Consider the following 22530-nt stretch of genomic DNA (forward strand, 5'->3'; position numbering starts at 1 on the left):
GATAGATAAAGCCCTCATGGCCAACAATAAGAACAAAGATACCAGTAGAATAAGGGGAAGGTGGGGGGAGAAAAGGGGCATTGATCACAAGTATTAACATATAACCCTCTCTCAGGGGGACGAACAGAAAAGTATGTAAAGGGTGACACAGGACGATGCAAGATATGAAAACAATAATCTATAACTTATCAAGGGTTAATGAGGGAGAGCGGGTGGGCGGGGGAGGGAGGGAGAAAATGAGGAGCTGATAAGGGCTCAAGTAGAAAGAAAATGCTTTGAAAATGATGATGGCAGCATATGTGCAAATGTGCTTGACACAATGGATGAGTGTGAGCCAGTCGGGGCAGTGTAGCAACGATGAAACATACAACTTTCCTCTAGTTCCTAAATACTTCCTCCCCAACCACTATCATGATCCCAATTCTAAGCTGGCTAGACCAGAGGAGGTATACTGGTACAGAAAGGAACTGGAAACAGGGTGAGGTAGTTAGTTTATTGTGCCAAACTGGCCAATAAACACGTGGGGTTAATTGAAGAACAGAGGGATAAGTGGCTCAGTGAGCCTTGCCTTTCTAGTTCTCGGGTCTCTTGCTTTCTGATGGTCAGACCAGGGTGCAGCTGCCTTAGCCAGTTCCCTGCTTCAGCTGGCAAGGCTCACTTCCTGCAAGACATCCCTGAGAAGCCACATGGACCTACCCCACTCCTGGTACCACGTGTTAGTCTGGGTACCTTAGAGAAACAAATCCACAGAAACTCATGTATAAGAGAGAGTTTTATATAAAGGCTAAGTGCGCATCAAGAAAACATCCCGACCCAGTGTAAAGTGTGACTTTATTTGACCTCTCCCTCACAGTAGTTTTTCTTTGTCTAGCCAGGGATCTGATAAAGCCACACTTTACTCAGTTGTTTTCTGGGGAAAATATGGGAAGTAGGAAAATAGAAAGTTTGTAAGCCCACTTGCTTTCAGCCATTAAAATTTGATCAGATGGGTTTAGGCCGTGCCTGTAAAGAAAGCTTTGAAACTATATGCCCCACCCAGTGCTTTGGGGTACTCAGGAACCAGCAATCTTTGTCAGAAGCTGGAAAAAAATCTGGAACTATGAAGGGAACTCCTCTCTGGGGCTGAATGTTAATGGGAGCCTGTGAGCAGGCTGAAATGCTTGCTAAGTGACCACATGGATCTACCTGTTGAGTGGAAGTGGGAGAAACGCAGCATTAAAGAGACGGGTTGAGTTTGTTCACTGACACCTGTGGACTTGGTTTACAGGAAAAATGAGATGAGAGCAGGTTGACTGGTCTAAAGTTCATGACCAAGAACGCGGGGCTAGGCTTGTTGAGCACTGGTGGCAGCCCATGGTCACATATGACCCTCCAGCTTCAGTAGGGAGGGAAATGCAACTCCACACCAGCCACGAGGCAGAAATCTGCACACGCCTCCAACCTTTACCCTAGCTGACACGAAGCGTCTATCCCATGGTACTCTGCTTCTTTGCTGGCTGGCTTAGCTCCTTGCAAAGGCCACCCAGGAACTCACAGGCGAGACACGCAAACACATTCCCCTACTACCATCTCCTTTTCTTTGCTCCCCATCACAACTATCCTTAAATTGACCAGGAAGTTGAGGAAAGAATATCCAGATTAGAATATGGGAGAGCACCCTGCTGTGGTTATGCGTAGGCCTGCAATCTGCAGGGTCGGCAGTTGAAAACTACCAGCAGCTCCAATAACTGGGTTTTCTACTCCTATAAACAGTTATAGTCCTGGAAATCCACAGGGGTCAGCCATGAGTCTGCATTGGCTTGAAGACAAGTTTGTTGTTGGAGTGTGAGAAGACAAGGATTGAGAAATGAAGTTTAAAAAAACCAGATGATAAATTATTACTCCATTGAGAGACTTAATTTTAAAATACATCCAGTAGGGAAGAGAAGAGCATGATCCAATCCACATTTTAGAAATATAACTGGAAGGAGAAAAAAAGGAAATCTAACTTGACAGAATAGCGAAAATATAATAGTGGTAAGAGAGAAAAGACTATTAAAACAGTCCAGAAAAGCATGGACAACAGCAAAGCAGCAATAACCTGCAATATGCAGATGACACAACCTTGCTTACTGAAAAGAGAGGAGACTTGAAGCACTTGATGAAGATCAGGGATTGAAGCCTTCGGTACAGATTACAACTCAATGTAATGGAGACCAAAATCCTCACAACTTGACTAATAGGCAACATCATGATAAATGGAGCAAAGATGGAAGTTGTCAAGGATTCCTTCCTGCCTGAATCCACCATCAATACTCATGGGAGCAGCAGTCGAGATGCAAAGCCGCCATGTACCGGATAAATCTGCTGCAAAAGACCTCTAGAGTGTTGAGGCAAGGATGTTCCTCTACAGCACAACTGTTTTCAGTTGCCTCAGATGGCTGTGAAAATTTTGGGCAATGAATAAAGAAGACCGAAGAGGAACGATACATTTGAATTATGGTGCTAGAGAACATGGACTGCCAAAAGAACCTGTCTTGGATGAAGTCGTCAGAATGCTCCTTCGACGCAAGAATGGTGAGAATTTGTCTCACACACTTTGGACATGTTGTCAGTCTCTGGAGGACATCCTGCTTGGGAAAGTGAGGGACAGCAAAAAGCAGGCCCTTAGGAGTTGGACTGACACAATGGGCTCAAGCATAGCAACAATTGTGAGCATGGAGTAAGACCAGGCAACTTTCTTTTTCCTTTTTCTTTCTTTCTCTTTTGACCAGGCAGCCTTTCAGTCTATTGTAGTCACTATGGGTGGGAACTGACTCAATGGCAGCTAACAGCAACAGGAAAGTATGTGAGGCCATTCTAGGCTTGTAGTGGTGAAAATACAGACAGGAAGCAGATCTGATCGATTCCATAGCAGAATCAACAAGAATTACAGGAAAGAGTATCCAAATGTCCACTCTTCTCTATTTCAACTTGTTTCTCATATCACAGGCTAAATTGTCTTTTCAAAATCGGATGTTTCCTCCTCTGCTTAAAATCTTTTAGTGTCGGGGGAGCGGGGAGGGAGGGGAAAAAAAAAAGAGGACCTGATGCAAAGGGCTTAAGTGGAGAGCAAATGCTTTGAGAATGACTGGGGCGGGGAATGTATGGATGTGCTTTATACAATTGATGTATGTATATGTATGGATTGTCATAAGAGTTGTATGAGTCCCTAATAAATATAAAAAAAGGAAAAAAGAAAATGATGAGGGCAAAGAATGTACAGATGTGCTTTATACAATTGATGTATGTATATGTATGGACTGTGATAAGAGTTGTATGAGCCCCTAATAAAACGTTTAAAAAGAAAAAAAAATCTTTTAGTGTCCTGCGGATCTTAGGTTTTTTTGTGTTTTAGTTTAATTGACCTCCTCATTAGCATTATAAACAGTTTGAGGGAAGGCTACTTAATAAATGACCAATGAATGAACGAAAGGTCGCATGTATGGACTAGAGGGCTCACAGGTAAGCCCCTGCAAAAGCTGCAAAATCAAGCTACATTGGTGTCACAATGTGCAGGCTTTCTTGTTTGCAAATCCTCAAGAGCTTAGCAGTTGTGTTCAGCATTCCCTTCTACCACCTGGTGGAACCGTTTCTCTCCATCAGGACTTTGATTTTGGCTCTTTCCAGTGGGTCTGAGGGACTATGTGACACCTAGCGATTGTCACCATACTGTGCTTGCTCTGTCGAGTATTTTCCTGCGGAGGTTGGATGGGATATTGCTAGTTTCGAGGGCTCTGGCTCAGGGATGCCATGTCTTGGTGCTGACTCTAACCTGAGCTTTTACTTTGGGCATGCAAGTCTTGATACTTAGGTTGTTATAAAGACCAAATGCTCCCACAATTCTGCTTAGAAAGTTCTGCGTGACCTGGCCTCTCTGCCCATCCCTCCAGCCTCAGCTTCGTTCATTGTCGCTCATCCCCCAGAAGAATGCTTTGAAAACATGGGTCATCCGTTGTATAACTGGCTCCCTGAAATGATGCTTGTTTCTTCCTGTCACGGGGCCTATGCAAGGAGTGTTCTTTTCTTTACATTCTTGCTTCACTTGATTATTTTGGGTTGTTAGTATAAATCCTCCTTATATATTTTATACTACTGTGTTCTTTTCCTACATAGCCTCCTATCACAACGTATGATTACTGTTTTGTGGAGTTCCTAAAGAAATGTTCCCTGACGGACAACAGAAAGTGGGTGAAGGGAGACGTCGGACAGGGTAAGATATGACAAAATAATAATTTATCAATTATCAAGGGTTCATGAGGGAGGGTACAGGGAGGGAGAAAAATGAGGACCTGATGCCAGGGGCTTAAGTGGAGAGCAAATGTTTTGAGAATGATGAGGGCAATGAGTGTACAAATATGCTTTACACAATTGATGTATGTATGGATTGTGATAAAAGTTGTATGAGCCCCTAATAAAACGATTTTAAAAAATTTTCCCTGGCTCAAGTACAGAGAATGTTTTGAGAATGAGGGCAACAAATGTACAAATGTGCTTGACACAATGGATGGATGTGTGGGTTATGATTAAAGTTGTACGAGCCCCCAATAAAATGATTTTAAAAAAAGAAATGTTCCCATCCTCTGGTCTCTAAGCTCCTAGAAGACTTGGAGCAGCTCTGTTCTGTTTACCAGTGCGTTTCAGGCTCGCAGCACAGGCAGGGCCTGGCATACAGCTAAGTACAAAAAAATTTTTAAAAAGGAAAGAAATAAGGATCAATTTATTTCCACCTGCTGCATCAGGTGCTTTTCTTCCCTTTCCAAATAAACTGCTTTCTGCTTGCTAAAAAAGAAAAGAAACAAACCTGTTGAATTAATGAAATGCCTAACGTGCTAAAACTCTGAAGTTCCCAGCTTTGAGGGCCACACTTTGAACTGTGAGATGGAGATCCAAAGTCAGCATGCTGAATGATTGCGGGTCACCCAGTAAAGATGGCTAAGAGATGAGAGGAAAATGGAATACGCCAGAGAAAACAAATGGTAGGTATTAGGATTTAGGACTCACTGCATCTTGCTAACAGTTGAGATTACCCTCTTGAAATGACAAATGTCAGTGATTTTTCAGGAACAGTATGCATTAAGGGAAATGAAACTTATCCCCACATGCCCTCACCTTCCTGCAACTGAAGGTCTCAGTCTGGAATAAGCATTGCTCACTGGCAGGCGTGCTGCACCTATGAAAAATGTAGAAGCTGCTTTTAAAAGTTGGGAGCCATGACTTCATAAAAGTGCACCAGGAATACATATACTCTTGAGTTCAGATGTGAAGGTGAAGCAGGTAAGGGATCACCCAACCTTTTGTGATAGGTCAACGTCTTAAAGGGTAGTCTAAATAGTTCTTTCCTTTCCTTTTTTAATTAAAGGAAAGAAACAAGGATTTGTAGAAAAAAGGATAAGGGAGTGGGGGGAGAGAGACACACGCCAAAAGCAAGAGACCGCCATTATGCACCAGGCAGTCCTAAATCTCCAAATACACGAAATTCTCCTGAAAGTCCTATTGTGCAAATGAGGAAACACAGGTGATGAAGAAATCTGATCAAGGTCAAACAGCTGCCAAGTAGCATGCTGGGATGAGATTCTAGGTTTGTCTTCCAAAACAAAGGACCAAAATCAAGAATACTCACTTGGGAAAAGTGTGTTTTTTGTTTGGTTTTTTTTCAAGGAGAGCTCTTGTAAAAATGCCAGAAAGTTACTGGGGGTAGATAATCCGGGGAAGAAAAATGAGGACATTTTCCTTCAAGCAGAAGGGAGGAGTGGGATGGAGGGGGCGGTCTTGAAAGGAGGAAAGGCTGGAGCTGGAGCTGTGGAGAAACGGGAAAGCCCAGGGAAAAAGCAGACAGACAAACCAACTGGATCCCTGAGCTCAAATCCTTAGATCCAGTGAAGTCTCCATTCACGTCGGAGTTAGAGGCCTACTGTTAAGTCGAGCAGGATTCTAGGCGCTGAAGACTCCAAGTAACTTCTTCGGGGATAAGAATTTGAGGAAGCAACCAGCATCGACTGCCACCAGAAGCTTGGAAAAGCCCATTGGACCAGGGAAGCCCCTCTGAAGGCATTTAAGAGCATCCACCAAGGCAAAATTGGATTTTCGAGTGGAGGGCGAGAGCAGCAGGCTGAAGGGCAATTCCGACGTGTCCTGGCTCCCAACCTGCGCCTGGCCCCTCACGGGAGACCCCAGCGGAGTGCCAGCCCAAAAGCTGCAGCCGTGGGCGGCGGGAAGGCGGCTCCGGGACCCTCCGGGGTCAGGCGCAGCCCTTCCCCCACCGGCTCTGCCGCCCGAGGAGGTCGCCTCCGACTCCGCGGCGCTCGGGGGCGGGGGCGGGACACCGGCGGCCACTGTCGCACCCCGCAGCCCCTCACCAGCAGCCCGGCTCGGACAAGACCCCCTTAACAACTTACCCGTCCGGTCCGGCCCACGATATCCCGGGTTTCTCCGGGCATACGGAGGACTCCCTGGCATTTCCACCAATGCCAGGGCGCAACCAGCGCGCGAAGGAGGAACTGAAGGTCTCGGACCAATCAAATCAGACGCAAGGAGCGTCCCGGCGCACAGAACTAGTTCCCGCCTTTGGGAGGTTAAAAAAAAAGACACGGTTGGCGCCAAACTCCCGTAGTCTTCGGTGAGTCTTAAGGGAAGGGGCGTGGCCTAACGTGTTGCGGCCTGCGGTGGGCGGGGCTACGCTGCGGAAGGGGCGGGGCCTTGTAGGGTAGTGAAGTGAATCTGGCAGAACGTTTCTAGTGAAAAGGGAAATAAACTGTCCTGTGGTGAGAGAGTTGTATCTTCTCACTACTCACTTATTCAATCTGCATTCTGAGAAAGCAAGCAGAGAAACTGGAATATATGAAGAAGAATGCGGCCTCAAGACTGGAGGAAGGTTTATTAACCTGCCATATACAGATGACACAACCCTGCTGAAAGTGAGGAGGATTTGAAGTACTTGATGATGAAGATCACGGATTGCAGCCTTAACCGATTACAAGGATCTGTATGTGACCTCCTCCCTGGGGGACGGACAACAGAAAAGTGGGTGAAGGGAGACGTTGGACAGTGCAAGATAGACAAAATAATAATTTATAAATTATGGGTTCATGAGGGAGAGGGGAGCGGGGAGGGAGCGGGGAAAATGAGGGGCTGATACCAGGGGCTTAGGTGGAGAGCAAATGTTTTGAGAATGATGAGGGAAATGAATGTACAAATGTGTTGTACACAATTGATGTATGTATGGATTGTGATAGGAGTTGTATGAACCCCTAATAAAATTATTTTTTTTAAAAAGGATTGCAGCCTTCGGTATAAATTACATCTCAATGTAAACTTGGCCAAAAACCTCACAACTGGGCCAATAGGTAACATACAAAGAGGAAAAAATAAAAATTGAAGTTGCCAGGAATTTCCTCTTGCTTGCATCACAGTGCTCATGGAAGCAGCAGTCGAGACCAAAAGACGCATTGCATTATATAAAACTGCTCCCCAAGACCCTTTTTAATACGTTTCTCATGTTGTGACCCCCCCAACCAAAAAATTATTTTCGTTGCTACTTCATAACTGTCATTTTGCTACTGTTATGAATCAGGCGACCCTGTGAAAGGGTCATTCAACCCCCAAAGGAGTCATGTCCCACAGGTTGAGAACTGTTTCTTTAGAGTGCTGAAAAACAATGTTGAGCATAGAAAATACTATGATACTGACCCAAGTCAGTATTTTTTTAAATCATTTTATTGGGGCACATACAACTCTTATCACAATCCATACATACATCAATCATGTAAAGCACACTTATACATTCATTGCCCTCATCATTCTCAACATTCGCTTTCTGCTTGGGTTCCTGGAATCAGCTCCTCGTTTTTCTTTTTCTCCTCGTCCTCCCTCCCCACTTCCCCCGCCATTAGTATTTCCAATTGCCTCATATACAGGTGAACATTAGATATTGAATAAGGACGGCCCAAAGAAGAATCGATGCCTTTGAACTGTGGTTCTAGCAAGAATATTGACAGTACCATGGACTGCCAAAAGAACCAACAGATCTGTCTTGGAAGAAATGGCCAGAATGCTCCTTAGAGGAAAGGATGGCAAGACTTTTTCATGTATTTTGGACATATTGTCAGGAGAGGTCAGACCCTGGGGAGAAGTACATCATGCTTGGCAGAGGGGCAACGAAAAAGAGAAAGGCCTTCAACGAGATGTATTGACACAGTGACTGTAACAATCAGCTCAGGCCTTAGGAACAATTGTGAGGCTGGTGCAGGGCCAGGCACTGTCTCATTCTGTTGTTCATAGGATCACTATGGGTTCGATTCAACTGGATGGCACCTAACCACAACTACTAAGTCAGCTGCATGCTGTGTGGAGTGCTAGATCATTACTAAAGTATCTTTGCTCCCCTTTCTGACGCTTTCCTAGATGACAGGCAAACAACATAGCGTATTGGGAACTTTGAGGGCGGAATACCAGTTCAGTGGGGTGGAAGACAGTAGGAAATGTTGAGTGAATAAAATTCCTAAGCTGTTTCAAAGAACTGTGGGAACCAGGAGACAGGGCCTTCCCCTTTGGTTGTTGGGAAGTAAAACAGGCACCCTGTGGTTATCTCCTGGCCTTGATTGCTAGCTGCTTCCTCCCATTTTCCAGCATGCTGTTGTGTGCCCTGGAGAAGATTCCCACTCCTAGAAACAGAGAACTGCCTCATACCGGTTCCAAAACAAGGCAGTTGTTTACGCTGTCAGCTGTTTATGGAAAGGTGGACCATTACCAACCACCAACCTCTCTGCAGGAGAAGATGCCTAGTGATTCTCTCCCCTAAAAAGTACAGCCAAGAAAGCTCTCTGGGGTAGTTCTACTTTGTCCGATATCAATGTGAAGTAGGAAACAACTTTCATCAGAGCACATCACCAGGTCTTTTCTCCTACCCAGCTGCTAGTGCTTTGAAACCCCAATCTTTCTGAAGTGGCCATTGACTATACAGAGTGCAATAAAAAATTTAATATGGCCCTTCTAGCCATAACCATTATATGCCACCAAATGATTTTCACTTTCCTGATGCATCTCAGTAAGAAAGTTGGGGGGAAGATGCTGATAGGTATGGGATATAAAAAGACTTTTCCCCAGCTTTCTCTCCCCCAAAGATATGCCAAACCTTAGAGGCTGTTTGCCAATTCTCCCTGAAGCCATCAGCCATGCAGAGCAATCAGACTGCTGTCTGGTCCTCTGTAGGTGGGGCTCACACCCTACTGATAAGGATAGTACTTGTTCCCTTGGAAAGTCAGAAGTGGTCAAACCTGCTAAGTGACATCCAAAGTTAGGCTGCCATTCTGAATCTAGGATCTGCCCATCTTGTCACATGTGTGCCCCTAATCCCTCCCCTTCCTATTGTGTGTATACCCCTAAATTATCCCACCTCTCACTGTATTTTCTATAGCACAACTCCTTCTTGTGAAGTATGTCTTTACTTGTAATCAGGGGGCTTACATGCCCCCAAAAGATACATAAGCTTTGGTTAGAAATAAATCGCGCTCTGCCCTGCCATTCCCACCTTCCACATCCCCACGTGTACCACCAAGTGGGCTGAGGTAAGCATGCTACTATGAAACATGTCTGACTCCTTCATTTTACTTTTTCTCTTATCTCTCTTATTCTCTATGACTTTACTGTAATCTTTACATATTATCTGTGTACAATTGCATCTGCCTGGCCTGTGATGATTTGGCAGGGGGTGGCTCCCCTGACAGATAGGATTATATTAATCAGCTGTGAGTTATTGTTAACAGAATTAATTAAGAGTGCCATCCTGCTGGGTATAAAATCAGCCATTTCTGTAGCAGAAAGGGGCTTTCACTACCAGTGAGGGAGAAGAGTCCAAAGCTGTCCTTTGGACCCTGAGATTCTTGTGCATTGAACTCCATGATCCAGGAGACAGCTTTAGCCCCAGAGGAACAGAAAGAATTGAACCAAAAGCCAGACCATGAGACAGAGGGGGTGGGCTTTTCAGCCCACATAGCAAGTAAAGCTGAGTGGTTTGGCTCAGGAGACTGGCTTGCAGAGTTTGGTGCTTCTGGGCACTTAATTAGATGAGCTGAGTTTGCTGACCTATGTATGGAGCTGGAGCTGAGGTCCTTCGGGTTCAGGCTTATCACAGAGTAGCATGCCCTTTGGAAACTCATTATCAGCTCTAAAGGGGCTTTGTAACATTGCCCAAGCATGGCAGAGGACTGGAAAGAGTCCTGCCGGTGGGCACAGCAGAGAAGAAACTGTCTTGACTGAAAAACTGTGTCCTGAGCATTTCTGACCTTTATTTTAACTGGTGAACTTCCCTAATAACCCCCACAAATGTGAGCATTGTCTGTGAGTTCTGCTTGGCTATTGCAATTAAGTACTGAACCAGCAGAAACATAGAAAGCTTTGGGAGAGATAAGTGACAGAATTGGTAGGATGTGGCACCCACGTGTCATTTGTTTTGTTACACCATAATTTATAACCTATCTTTTCATTGTTTCTAAATTTTTTATTTAGAAAATTCAACTTAAATATGATCAAAATGAAATTTTTTCCTTCTCTTTTGAAAAATATGTTCTGGGAAGCACTGTCTTCCTAGATTCTCCCTCTCACAACTTTGCCTCTAACAAGTTGGACAGCAGGCATGGCAGGTGTAAGAACTGGAAATTGCAGAGAGTCTGTGGGACAATGACTACTCCCCGTAGTAAGAGTTGGAAGGGGCGCAGGATTCCTCCCGGGAGTGCCAGAAATGTCAAGGACAGATATAGATGCCTAGATATATAAGTGATGACCTGCAGGAACTACAAAGTACTTTTAATTTGGAGTGATAATAATCTGTTTTGCGTTTGTAAGATCTGTTGAAGATTTAAAATTATCAAAGCTAGAAGTGATGAGGATCTGTATGAAAGAGCAAATATGGATAGAAAGGGATAGATTTTAGAATATTTAGGAGATGAGAAGCAATGAAATTTAGCAATTGATTATTGATTTGCAGGAGGGGTAACTGATGGCATTCATCTATCTATCTATATAGAGAGAATATAGCACATGTTTTCCTAAATAACTAAGGATCTCCTACCCCATATTATGTCCTAGAACAGAGTAGCCTTATGTTCAACTCATTACAAAAATCACTCATTTTACTAGTATTTTAAAAACATTTAAATATGAACAAAAACTATTTTTAAATATTTATATTTTATATGTTACATTTATAACATATTTTATTAAATATGTTAAATATTTTAAAATATTTCATTATGAACAGAAAATATTTAACAATGTCTTTGGGTAAGAAAAGCATCATTTAATACCAACTTAGGATATTGGAAGGGCCAACTGAAAGAATTCGTATTTTTCTAAGGAGACAAATGTAACACAGTCATGGCTTTTTTTATGTGCTTTGAACTCATGTTTAAGTGTTACCACAATTTTAAAAAGGCAATTCTTGAAGATATCTATGTGCTAATATGAGTAATCCCTAGGGTCCTTATACTTTGCTGAGTTTGATTAATGTTGAAATAGCAATTTTGAAACTATTCAGTATGGTGTTAGGCTTAGTTTTCCATGGAAACAAAATCAGGGACACTCTTATTTTTTATTTATTTTTTTTTTCATTGTGATTTTTTTTTTAATTTTAACAATTTATTAGGGGCTCATACAATTCTTATCACAGTTCATACATATACATACATCAATTGTATAAAGCACATCTGTACAGTCTTTGCCCTAATCATTTTTTTCTCCTCTTTTCTTTTTTTACATTTTATTAGGGACTCATACAACTCTTATCACCATCCATACATATACATACATCAATTGTATAAAGCACATCCATACATTCCCTGCCCCAATCATTCTCAAGGCATTTGCTCTCCACTTAAGCCCCTTGCATCAGGTCCTCTTTTTTTTTTTCCCCTCCCTCCCCTTTCCCCCCTCCCTCATGTGCCCTTGGTAATTTATACCTCGTTATTTTGTCATATCTTGCCCTATCCGGAGTCTCCCTTCCCCCCTTCTCTGCTGTCAGGGACACTCTTATACGAACTTTATATCAAGAGAGATTTTTATATTAAGAAAGTCCAACCTAGTCCAACTCAAGTCTATGTTTCCAGATACACACAGATACACTCTATCCAGATACACACAGCTGTCAGCCAATAAGGCAGAAAAGCAAAGAAGGAAGCTGAGAGATCACAGGCTAGTGGGCACAAAGTCACACAGCTACAGGGTTGGCAGAAGCATGGCAAAACACTGACAGCTCCCAGTGATGGCAAGCTACCTGACGGCTGGGCCCAGAGGAGTTGCAGAACCCAGGCAAGCAGGAAGGTGAAGAGGGGCAAAAGAGAGAGAGGACCACCCTAGCATGCATCTCTTAGTAAAAGGCCGAACTCCCAAGGAGACGTCATTAGGTTGTGCCCTAATCAAAAGGTTGACCTCCACCTACACTTTCCTGCAGGTGCATCAAGTTAAAATGACATCTAACTATGTCAAAGGAAATGTGTAATGTGCTAATATTGTAGGAACTAGGGTTTTTAGTGAGAAAGATGAGGCTTTCTATTCCTGTGAAGAGTTATTGTCTCTGAAGCCCACAGGGGCAGTTTTAAGTCAGAATCAACTCGATGGCAGTGAGTTTGGGTTTGAGTTGGAAGGATTTTAGTGAAAGAAGAAAGATCAACATAAAATCTAAAAAGTTAAAAAAAAAGTTGCGAACCATTAGCTGAAAAGTGGAAATATCAACCGGAATGCATGATTAAAAAAAATACATAACATTAGTGTGAGGTTGATGTGGTGATGGAAAGAAAGAAGGTAACAGTAGAAACCCGTTTCAAAGGTTTATTTCAGAGCTCCCGGGCGAGGTTCGTGGACCCCTAATTCAGGGCCAGAGAAGTCGTGCTGCCCAGGAGGTGGGGGAGTGCAGAGAAAGGGATGGGAGCATCCTGAGCTCCAGGGCCAGGTTCAGGGTCCCCAGCTGGGAGCTTGTGAAGTCGCACTGCCCAGGAGGGAAAGGAAGGGTTGTAAACTACTGGTCTAGTGTGGGGGCAGTTTGGTGAATTTTCCATTGCGGTCTGGCTGTTTTGCAAGGTGGGCAGTTAGAGCTCAGTAACCATGTGACAATGCTACCTGGAGCTGCCATCCATCTGCGTCAGGGCTGCAAAGACCACCATCAGGAGTCGTAGTGCACTGTTGTCAAGTATTGCTCCACCTGCCTGCCCCACCAGTTCCCATTTCTGACTAACAAATTAGTCTTTCAAATGAGTCTAGAAGCGATAATATCCTGATAGTAATACTCCAGTATTACACCTAAGATCTAAATCATGATTTCTAAATTCCACTGCCTACTGAGAAAGATTCTATGGGCAAAATATTGCACGATGCAGGAAGCGTCAAGAGAAGATGGAAAGCATACACAGGCACTGTGCCAGAAAGATCTAGTCGACAGTCCACCTTTTCATGAGCAAGAATCAATGGTGTTGAAAGAAGTTCAAACTGCACTGGATACTATAGCGAAAAACAAGGCTCCAGGAGTTGATGGAACAGCCAGTGAAATGTTTCAGAAAGCTTCAAAAGCATGGGAAGCACTCATTCATCTATGCCAGGAAATTCGGAAGACAGCTAACTGGCCAACTGATTGGGAGAGACATATTTGTACCCATTCCAAAGAAAGGGTGACCCAACAGAATGCTCAAAGTATAGAACAATAATTGATATCACACCCAAGTTAAACTGTACTTATGATCATCCAACACATTGACAAGAACACATTGAAGCAATGCATTGGCAGGAAACTGCCAGGTTCAGGCTGGATTCAGAAGAGGAATGGAACAAAGGATATCATTGCTGTTGGCAGATTTAGCTCAAAGCAGAGCACACCAGAAAGATGTACACTTGTGTTTCATTGACTGTGCAAAGGCATTCAACTGTGTGGATCATAATAAAGTGCGGATCACCTTGATAAGAATGGAATTCATGTGTGTGTGTGTGTGTGTATGTGTGTGTGTGTGTGTGTGTGTGTGTGTATCAATCATATTGAATGAAGGGGGAAGTGCAGAGTGGAGATCCAAGGCCCAAGTGTCGGCCACTGGAGATCCCCTCATAGAGGGGTTTAGGAGAGGAGACGGGTCAGTCAGGGTGCAAGGTAGTACCGATGAAGAACACAGCTTTCCCCCAGATCTTGGATGCTTCCTTCCCCCAACTACCATGATCCTAATTCTACCTTGCAGGACTGGATAGGGCAGAGGCTGTACACTGGTGCATATGGGGGTTGGAGGCACAGGGAATCCAGGGTGGATGATACCTTCAGGACCAAGGGTGTGAGGGGCGATGCTGGGAGAGTGGAGGGTGAGTGGGTTGGAAAGGGGGAACTGATTACAAGGATCCAAATATGACCTCCCTGGGAGATGGACGGAAGAGAAGGAGGGGGAGGGAGACTCCGGATAGGGCAAGATATGACAAAATAACAATGTATAAATTACCAAGGACACATGAGGGAGGGAGGAGCGGGGAGAGAGGGGGTAGCGGGGAGGGAGGGGAAAAAAAGAGGACCTGATGCAAAGGGCTTAAGTGGAGAGCAAATGCTTTGAGAATGATTGGGGCAGGGAATGTGCGGATATGCTTTATACAATTGATGTATGTATATGTATGGATTGTGATAAGAGTTGTACGAGTCCCTAATAAAATTTTTAAAAAAAAAGCTTTAAATATTGAAAAAAAAATGGAATTCTGGAACACTTCATTGTTTTCATTAGGAATTTATATATGGATCAAGAGGCAGTTGTGTTAACAGAACAAGGGAATACTGCATGGTTTAAAATCAGGAAAGGTGTGCATCCAGGTTATATCCTTTCATCATACTTGTTCAATCTGTATGCTGAGCAAATTATTAGACACTGGATTATATGAAGAAGACACAACATCAGGATAGGAGGAAGGCTTATTAGCAACCTGTGGGATGCAAATGACACCACCTTGCTTGCTGAAAGTAAGGAGGAATTGAAGCATTTGCTGATGAAGATCATTACAATTTAATGTTAGGAAGACCAAAATCCTGAAAACTGGACCAGTAGGTACCATCATGATAAAAGAAGAAAAGGTTGAATTTTTCAAGGATTTTGTCTTACATGGATCCACAATCAAAGCCCACGGAAGCTCAGTCAAGAGATCAAAAGATAAGTTGTTGCATGAGGTAAATCTGCTGCACAAGACCTCACTAAAATATTGAAGAGCAAGGATGTTACTTTGAGAATTAAGGTGTGTTTGGCCCAAGCCATGATATTCTTTATGCATCATATGCAAGTGAAAGTTGGACATTGAATAAGGAAGACCATAAAAGAATAAATGTATTTGAATTGTGCTGGAGAAGAATTTTTAAGAGTAAACTAGCCTCTAACAACCGCAGGATCCACAGGCACAACTTTAAGGCGATAATATATCAAGATCATAGTAAAGTCATAAAAAGGAGGAAAGATAGGAGAGAAAGTAAAATAAAGGAGTCAGACACATTTCATAGTAGCATGCTCACCTCAGCCCCTCTTGGTGGTCCATATGGAGGTGGGAGAAGAGACGGAGGTGAGAGAGTATATTTCTAACCAAGGCTTATATACTTAAGGGGCATGCAAGCCCCCCGATTACAGGTAACCACATATGTCACAGGAAAGGGTTGTAATATCAGCATTACAAGTAATGGTAGGAGGGAAATAAAACTAAAAAAAAAAAAGTAATGGGAGGAGGATGAGGGGTGTACGTACACACATTGGGCCAATGGCAGTTTAACCTTGATCCTCCTTGAGCTGGCTTGACTTTGTCTCTGGGCTTTCCTTCAGGAAAACAATCACTATCCTTATCAGTAGAGTGTGAGCCCATCTGGTGGGACAGACAATAGTGTCTGATTGCTCTAGATGGCTGATGCCCTCAGGTAGAATATCTCTAAGCTGCTGACTACACAATGCACTAGCAAGCAGGTGACCACCCAGGAAAAACCTTTTGGTATCCCACATACACACATTGGGCCAATGGCAGTTTAACCTTGATCCTCCTTGAGCTGGCTTGACTTTGTCTCTGGGCTTTCCTTCAGGAAAACAATCACTATCCTTATCAGTAGAGTGTGAGCCCATCTGGTGGGACAGACAATAGTGTCTGATTGCTCTAGATGGCTGATGCCCTCAGGTAGAATATCTCTAAGCTGCTGACTACACAATGCACTAGCAAGCAGGTGACCACCCAGGAAAAACCTTTTGGTATCCCACAAAGAATACCGAAAGTATCATGGACAGCTAAAAGGACAAACAGATCTGTATTGAAAGAAGGCCAGAGTGCTCCTTGGAGGCAAGTATGGTGAGACCTCATCTTACATACTTTGGACATGTTGTCAGGAGAGACCAGTCTCTGGAGAAGGACATCATGTTTGGTAAAGTGAAGGGGTGGCAAAAAAGAGGAAGGCCTGTGAGAAACAGAGGGATTTCTCCTAAGTTGTCTCCCCAAATATATGCCAAACCCAAGACTTTGCTTGCTACACATGATAAATGACTGTACACTAGCAGGTCAAGGAAAGTAGGTCAGAGGCTATTCTCCTTAAGGGTACCAGCCATTTAGAGTCGGGGTCCTCAAACTATGGCCCGTGGGCCACATGTGGCCCGCCGAGGACATTTATCCGGCCCACAAGGTGTTTTTTGGCTCCGCTGCTTTATAGTAGCTCTAGGAAAAGCTTAAAGAGCCTTGACAAGAGTGAAGCCCTTTTGAGCTGACAGAAGCCATTGAACTAGCTGACATTAGGGAGGTGGGCTATGCTGACAAGCGCAACGGACTGTCTGGAAGGAAATGCATATTCAGGAGGCTCGGAAGACCGACCAGAGCGATTATTCTTCAACTAAGAGCAGTTCTTGTTTGACTAAGAATGGCTAACTGCAATATCCTGCTTCTGTACTCTGCTTGCCTGTGAACCTGCACGTTGCAACAGTATAAAAACCTTTGGAAAAGTAAACGGGACACCTCTCAGTCTCCTCTCAAGAGGGCTGACGGTCCCTGCGCAGGAAATGAAACTTTTTTTCTTTTGAACTTGTCGGCGGTCTGGGTTGTTTTCTTTCTGGGAACGGACAGTAGACTACAACAGCCTGTCCTGCTTAGCAGCCGACTCGTCCAGTGTGCATAGGAATTTGTTCATAATTTTTTTAAAAACTATAGTCCGGCCCTCCAAAGATCTGAGGGACAGTGAACTGGCCCCTGTTTAAAAAAGTTTGAGGACCCCTGATCTAAAGCAACCAGACTGTATAGTCTGACTCACCCTAAATAGGGTCCACTCCCTTCTGATATTGTTCCCTTGAAGGAGAGCCCAAAGGCAAGCCCAGGACCACTCAAGGATGACTAAGGTTAGACTACTATATTGAGTCTAGGGTCCACGGATCTTGCCATATATATATACCCCTATTCCTACCCTTTACTATTGCATGTACACCCCTAGGTCATCCCCTTCCTATTGCTTGTATTGCCTATGTTACAACCCCTTCCTATGACATAGGTCATTATCTCTATTAAGAGAGCTTGCATGCCCCCAAAGATATATAAGCTTTGGTTAGAAATAAAACCTCATGAGAACTTGCTCCTGCCCTCTCCTCTCCCACCTCCACGTGAACTACCAAGAGGAGCTGAGGTGAGCATGCGACCAGGAAATGTGTCTGATTTCTTTATTGTACTCTCTCTCTCCTATCTCTCCCTTTTCTCTATGACTTTACTGTAATCTTTATATCTCTTAACTGTACAATTGTGCCTACCGAGCCGAACCCGTGATTAGCTGTGGGGGGCTGGCTACCCCCAGAGAAGGGCCTCTACAAGAAGGATTGATGCAGCGGCTCCAACAATGGGCTCAGGCACAGCAACAACTGTGAGGATGCACGACCTGGGACCTTGCAGTGATGCGCTCGCTCCCTTTGCATAGGGTGCTACAGGTTGGATGGCCCCTTACAACAACAGCCCACTAAAAGGAAGATGATCCCCTACGACTCTCCATTGATTTACATGGATAACCCCGAGGAGGAACAGATAGAGCAGAGCCAGTATTCTGAATGTGGGTATTAATATCTAGGATTAACATTTCCTTAGGGAGCATTGCATATGGTCTCAAAAGTTCTTTTACTCACATCATTTGGGTGACCGTGGTAGAGAAAAAGTGACCCCAAATTCTTAGCTGCTCCCCAGTAAGAGTCTAAAATCCTCCTCTTGAGTCTGACCCAGCCTTTGGGACATTCTTGACTAGTAGAATGTAACAGGAGTGATGTTCTACGATTTTCAAGACTAGGAAGTTTCTTTTTTTGTTAAATACTTTTATTGGGGGTTCTTACATCTCTTATCACAATCCATACATTCATCCATGTGTCTGTCAACCACATTTATACATATGCTCCATCATCATTTTCAAAGCATTTTCTTTCTACTTGAGTCCTTGATATCAGTTCCTCATTTCCCCCTCCCTCCCCTGCACACCCACTCTCCCTCATGAACCCTTGATAAATTATAGATTATTATTTTCATATCTTACATCATCCTCTGCCACCCTTCACCCACTTTTCTGTTGTTGATCCTCCTGGGAGGAAGTTATATATTAATCCTTGTGATTCATTCCCTCTTTCTCCCCACACCTTCCCCTTCTTCTCCTGGTATCTCTATTTTCAATGTTGGCCCTGAGGGGTATATCTATCCTGGATTAGCTATAGCAGTGTGCGTGTTCTGGTCTAACCCGATTTGTGAAGTAGAATTGGGGATCATGATAGTGGGGGAGAGGAAGCATTAAAGAACTAGAGGAAAGTCGTACGTTTCATTGGTGCTGTACTGCACCCTGACTGGCTCATCTCTTTCTTGTGACCCTTTTTTAAGCGGATGTCCAATTGTCTACAGATGGGCTTCGGGTCTCCACTCCATGCCCTCCTCCCCCGCTCCCCATCATTCACATTGGGTCTTATTTTCTTCTGGGTCTTAGATGCCTGATACCTGATCCCATTGACACCTCATGATCACACAGGCTGGTGTGCTTCTTCCATGTGGGCTTTGTTGCTTCTCAGCTAGATGGCCACTTGTTCATCTTCATGCCTTTAAGATCCCAGGTGCTATATCTTTGGATTGCCTAGCACCATCAACTTCCTTCACCACATTTGTTTACTCACCCATTTTGTCTTCAGTGATTGTGTCAGGAAGGTGAGCATCACAGAATGCTGAGTTAGTAGAACAAAGTGCTGTTGTGTTGAGGGAGTACTTGAGTCGAGGCCCAATGTCCATCTGCAACCTTAGTTCTTAACATATAGATATAAGTATATAGATCGATTCCTCTCTCATTATATGTAAATATATTTACATATTTATGACCAGGAAGTATCTATCCAGTCTTCTGGAATACATTCTCTCTAGTAACCCTCAGTTGCTGTGTTTTAAAAAAAAAAAAAAAGATTATCCTGAGACTACAATGAAAGAGAAGTCCTGGGAGGACACTCCAGTTCCAGTTTTTTTCAAAAAAATCATTTTATTGAGGGCTCATACAGCTCTTATCACAATCTATACATACATCCATATGTCAAGCACATTTGTACATTTGTTGCCATCATCATTCTCAAAACATTTTCTTTCTACTTGGTATCAGCTAATTATTTTTTGTATCAGCTAATTCCCCCTCCCCCACATTCCCTCCCTCACGAACCCTTGATAATTTATGAATTATTATGACTACTATTTTTAGTTCCAGCTTTTTCATGGAACTTTCAAACAATGTCTCATGCTCTTCAAGTTGATTGCAACACTATAAGTCAGAGTAGAAGTGCCCATGAGTTTTTAACTCTTAGAGGAGGATCCAGCTTCAGCTTTCTCTGGAGGAAGGGCTGGTGGGGTCGAACTGCTAACCTGTGGGTTGCAGCTCAGAAGCCCACTATTCCACATGTGCTCCTTACAGTAGCTTGCTATGTAGTCTCAATTTAAAGGCAAAACAAACAAACCAAAAATGTGTGAGCAAATATTAATCTCATTTAGTAAATGTATTCTAAGTAGTGGTGATTCTGAAATTATGTATATTATAAATTTGAGAATATATGTTGGCTCCTGTCTCTCCATATCCCCACCGACATTTGTTATCTTTTTTTTAATTGCAGCAATTCTAATGGATGTGAAATCCTGTATGTTATGTATGCTTTCTGTCAGGAGAACATGATAATCATTATACTATACTATATTCTTTTTTTTTTTTTTACAATGTCCACCAGCACAGCATTGCTCCTCTGAAGGTGGCAGAGGGGCACCCTCTGCCCTGGTGAACTATACTATATTCTTAAATGACTTCTGTAGCTATAATGTTCTTAAAACACAGCTTTATAAGTCACTATGATGTATGCTTCTAGATTGCTTTTTGCACTGTTACGTTTTTATAATGCTTTTAAACACTTATGTATAAGTCACTTATCATGCAGAATTAGAAATAGAGAATGTCTGAATTTAGAAATAAAAATATATTTCTATAATACTCTTTAACCACTAATGGTAAGTCATTAGAATAATGTTTTAACATTGAAAATAGATATGCTATAAATAACTTTTTGAAATTAGACTGTAACCTGCACTCTGTGATAATAGAATATAGCATTAATCAAATCTCTATACATTAACAAAACATTAATATGTCATACAAAAATATTCTTAATTGGCAATAGAACATACCAATTAGATTTGAACATGTCAGAACACATGACCAGGAGGGTGGAGGGACGGTGGGGTGGGGTGGGGGGACCGATCACAAGGATCTACATATAACCTCCTCCCTGGGGAATGGACAGCAGAGAAGTGGGTGTAGGGAGATATCTGACAGTGTAAGATATGACAAAATAATAATTTATAAATTATCAAGGGTTCATGAGGGAGGGGACACGGGGAGGGAGGGGGAAAATGAGGAGCTGATGTCACGAGCTTAGGTGGAGAACAAATGTTTTGAGAATGATGATGGTAACAAATGGACAAATGTGTTTGACACAATGGATGGATGGATGGATGGATGGATGGATGGATGGATGGATGGATTGTGATAAGAGTTGTATGAGCCCCCAATAAAATTATTTTTTTTAATGTGCTGATAAACTCGGCTTATACATGAGTATATATGGTATGGTCTTAAGACAAAATCCTATAGGAGAGTATCTCATTGTAGTTTCAACTTGAATTTCTTTAATATAACTGATAATAATATGGTAGTTATACAATTTCATATCGACTTGATAAAAGAATGAAATGAAGGGGTCAAGTCTAGCCTGTCAGTCAGGTCACAACCTGAAGATATCTCCTTATGGGCATGGGCTAATCATGAGGTTTCTGGGAACCCCCTTTCTTCTTCTCTGGATGCGGGACACACTTTCTCTCTGCTTCACCTTCCTGTTGACAAGCCACATGGAGCCACACTAATGGCAGCCAGAGCCCTGGAGATGCTTCCAGTGCCATTGGATCCACAGGACTTCTCTCTCACTGGCCTGTGATCTTCCTGCATGTGCTGAGTGAGTCTGAAGAGGAGTTACTTAGGGGCTAATATCGAACTTATGGACTTGATCCGGAATAGGTTGATATTTTTAAAAAATATTTTATTGGGAGCTCTTACATATATCATAACATTCCATCAATCACATAAAACAGTATTGTACAATTACTACCACAGTCGGTTTCAAAATGTTTTCTTTTTTTTTTTACATAGATGGCATATACTATTTAAAAAATACCATTAAACAATGTATTATTTAAGGTTAAGTATAATACGAGGGAATTTTTTCTAACGTGTAGAAGAAAATGAATTAAAATATAATGGTATCTTCCCACTTTCCCCTTAGTTTTTTTTTTAAATCGTTTTATTAGGGACTCATACACCACCCATCTAGATCCATACATACATCAATTGTGTAAAGCACATTTGTACATTCGTTCCCCTCATCATTCTCAAAATTTTTGCTCTACCCTTAAGCCCCTGGAATCAGGTCCTCATTTTTCCTCTCCCTTCCCACTTCCCCCTCCCTCGTGAACCCTTGATAATTTATAAATTATTATTATGTCATATCTGGCTCTATCCCACGTCTCCCTTCCCCCACTTTTCTGGTGTATGTCCCCCAGGGAGGAGGTCACATGTAGATCCTTGAAATAGGTTCCCCCTTTCAAACCCACCCTTCCTATTCCCTCCCAGTATTGCCCTCACTCCACTGGTCCTGAGGGAATCATCCGCCCTGGCTTCCCTGTGTTTCCGGTTCTCATCTGTACAAGTATACCTCCTCTGGTCTAGTCAGGCTTGCAAGGTAGGATTCAGATGATGACAGTGGGGGGGAGGGGGAGGAGAGAAGGAAACATTTAAGAACTAGAGGAAAGTTGTATTTTTGATTGTTGCTACGTTGCACCCTGTTTCATCTCCTCCCCAAGACCCTTCTGTAAGGGGATGTCCAGTGGCCTACAAATGGATTTTGGGTCTCCACTTCACACTCTCCCGCTCATTCACTATGGTAAGATTTTTGTTCTGATGATGCCTGATAC

General features: G+C 43.0%; 1 protein-coding gene across 3 annotated transcripts in view; it reads right to left on the minus strand.

Moving 5' to 3' along the window:
• Positions 1-6492, minus strand: part of CASP8AP2 (caspase 8 associated protein 2) — a 34301-nt gene extending 27809 nt beyond the window's left edge. For all 3 annotated transcript variants that reach the window (XR_012785377.1, XM_075554765.1, XM_075554766.1), the window contains exon 1: positions 6417-6492. The gene's annotated coding sequence lies outside the window, so the exon portion shown is untranslated. The remainder of the gene's footprint in view (positions 1-6416) is intronic.
• Positions 6493-22530: the final 16038 nt, after the last annotated feature.

This window comes from Tenrec ecaudatus, chromosome 7, assembly GCF_050624435.1.
Source record: "Tenrec ecaudatus isolate mTenEca1 chromosome 7, mTenEca1.hap1, whole genome shotgun sequence".
Lineage (NCBI taxonomy): Eukaryota > Metazoa > Chordata > Mammalia > Afrosoricida > Tenrecidae > Tenrec > Tenrec ecaudatus.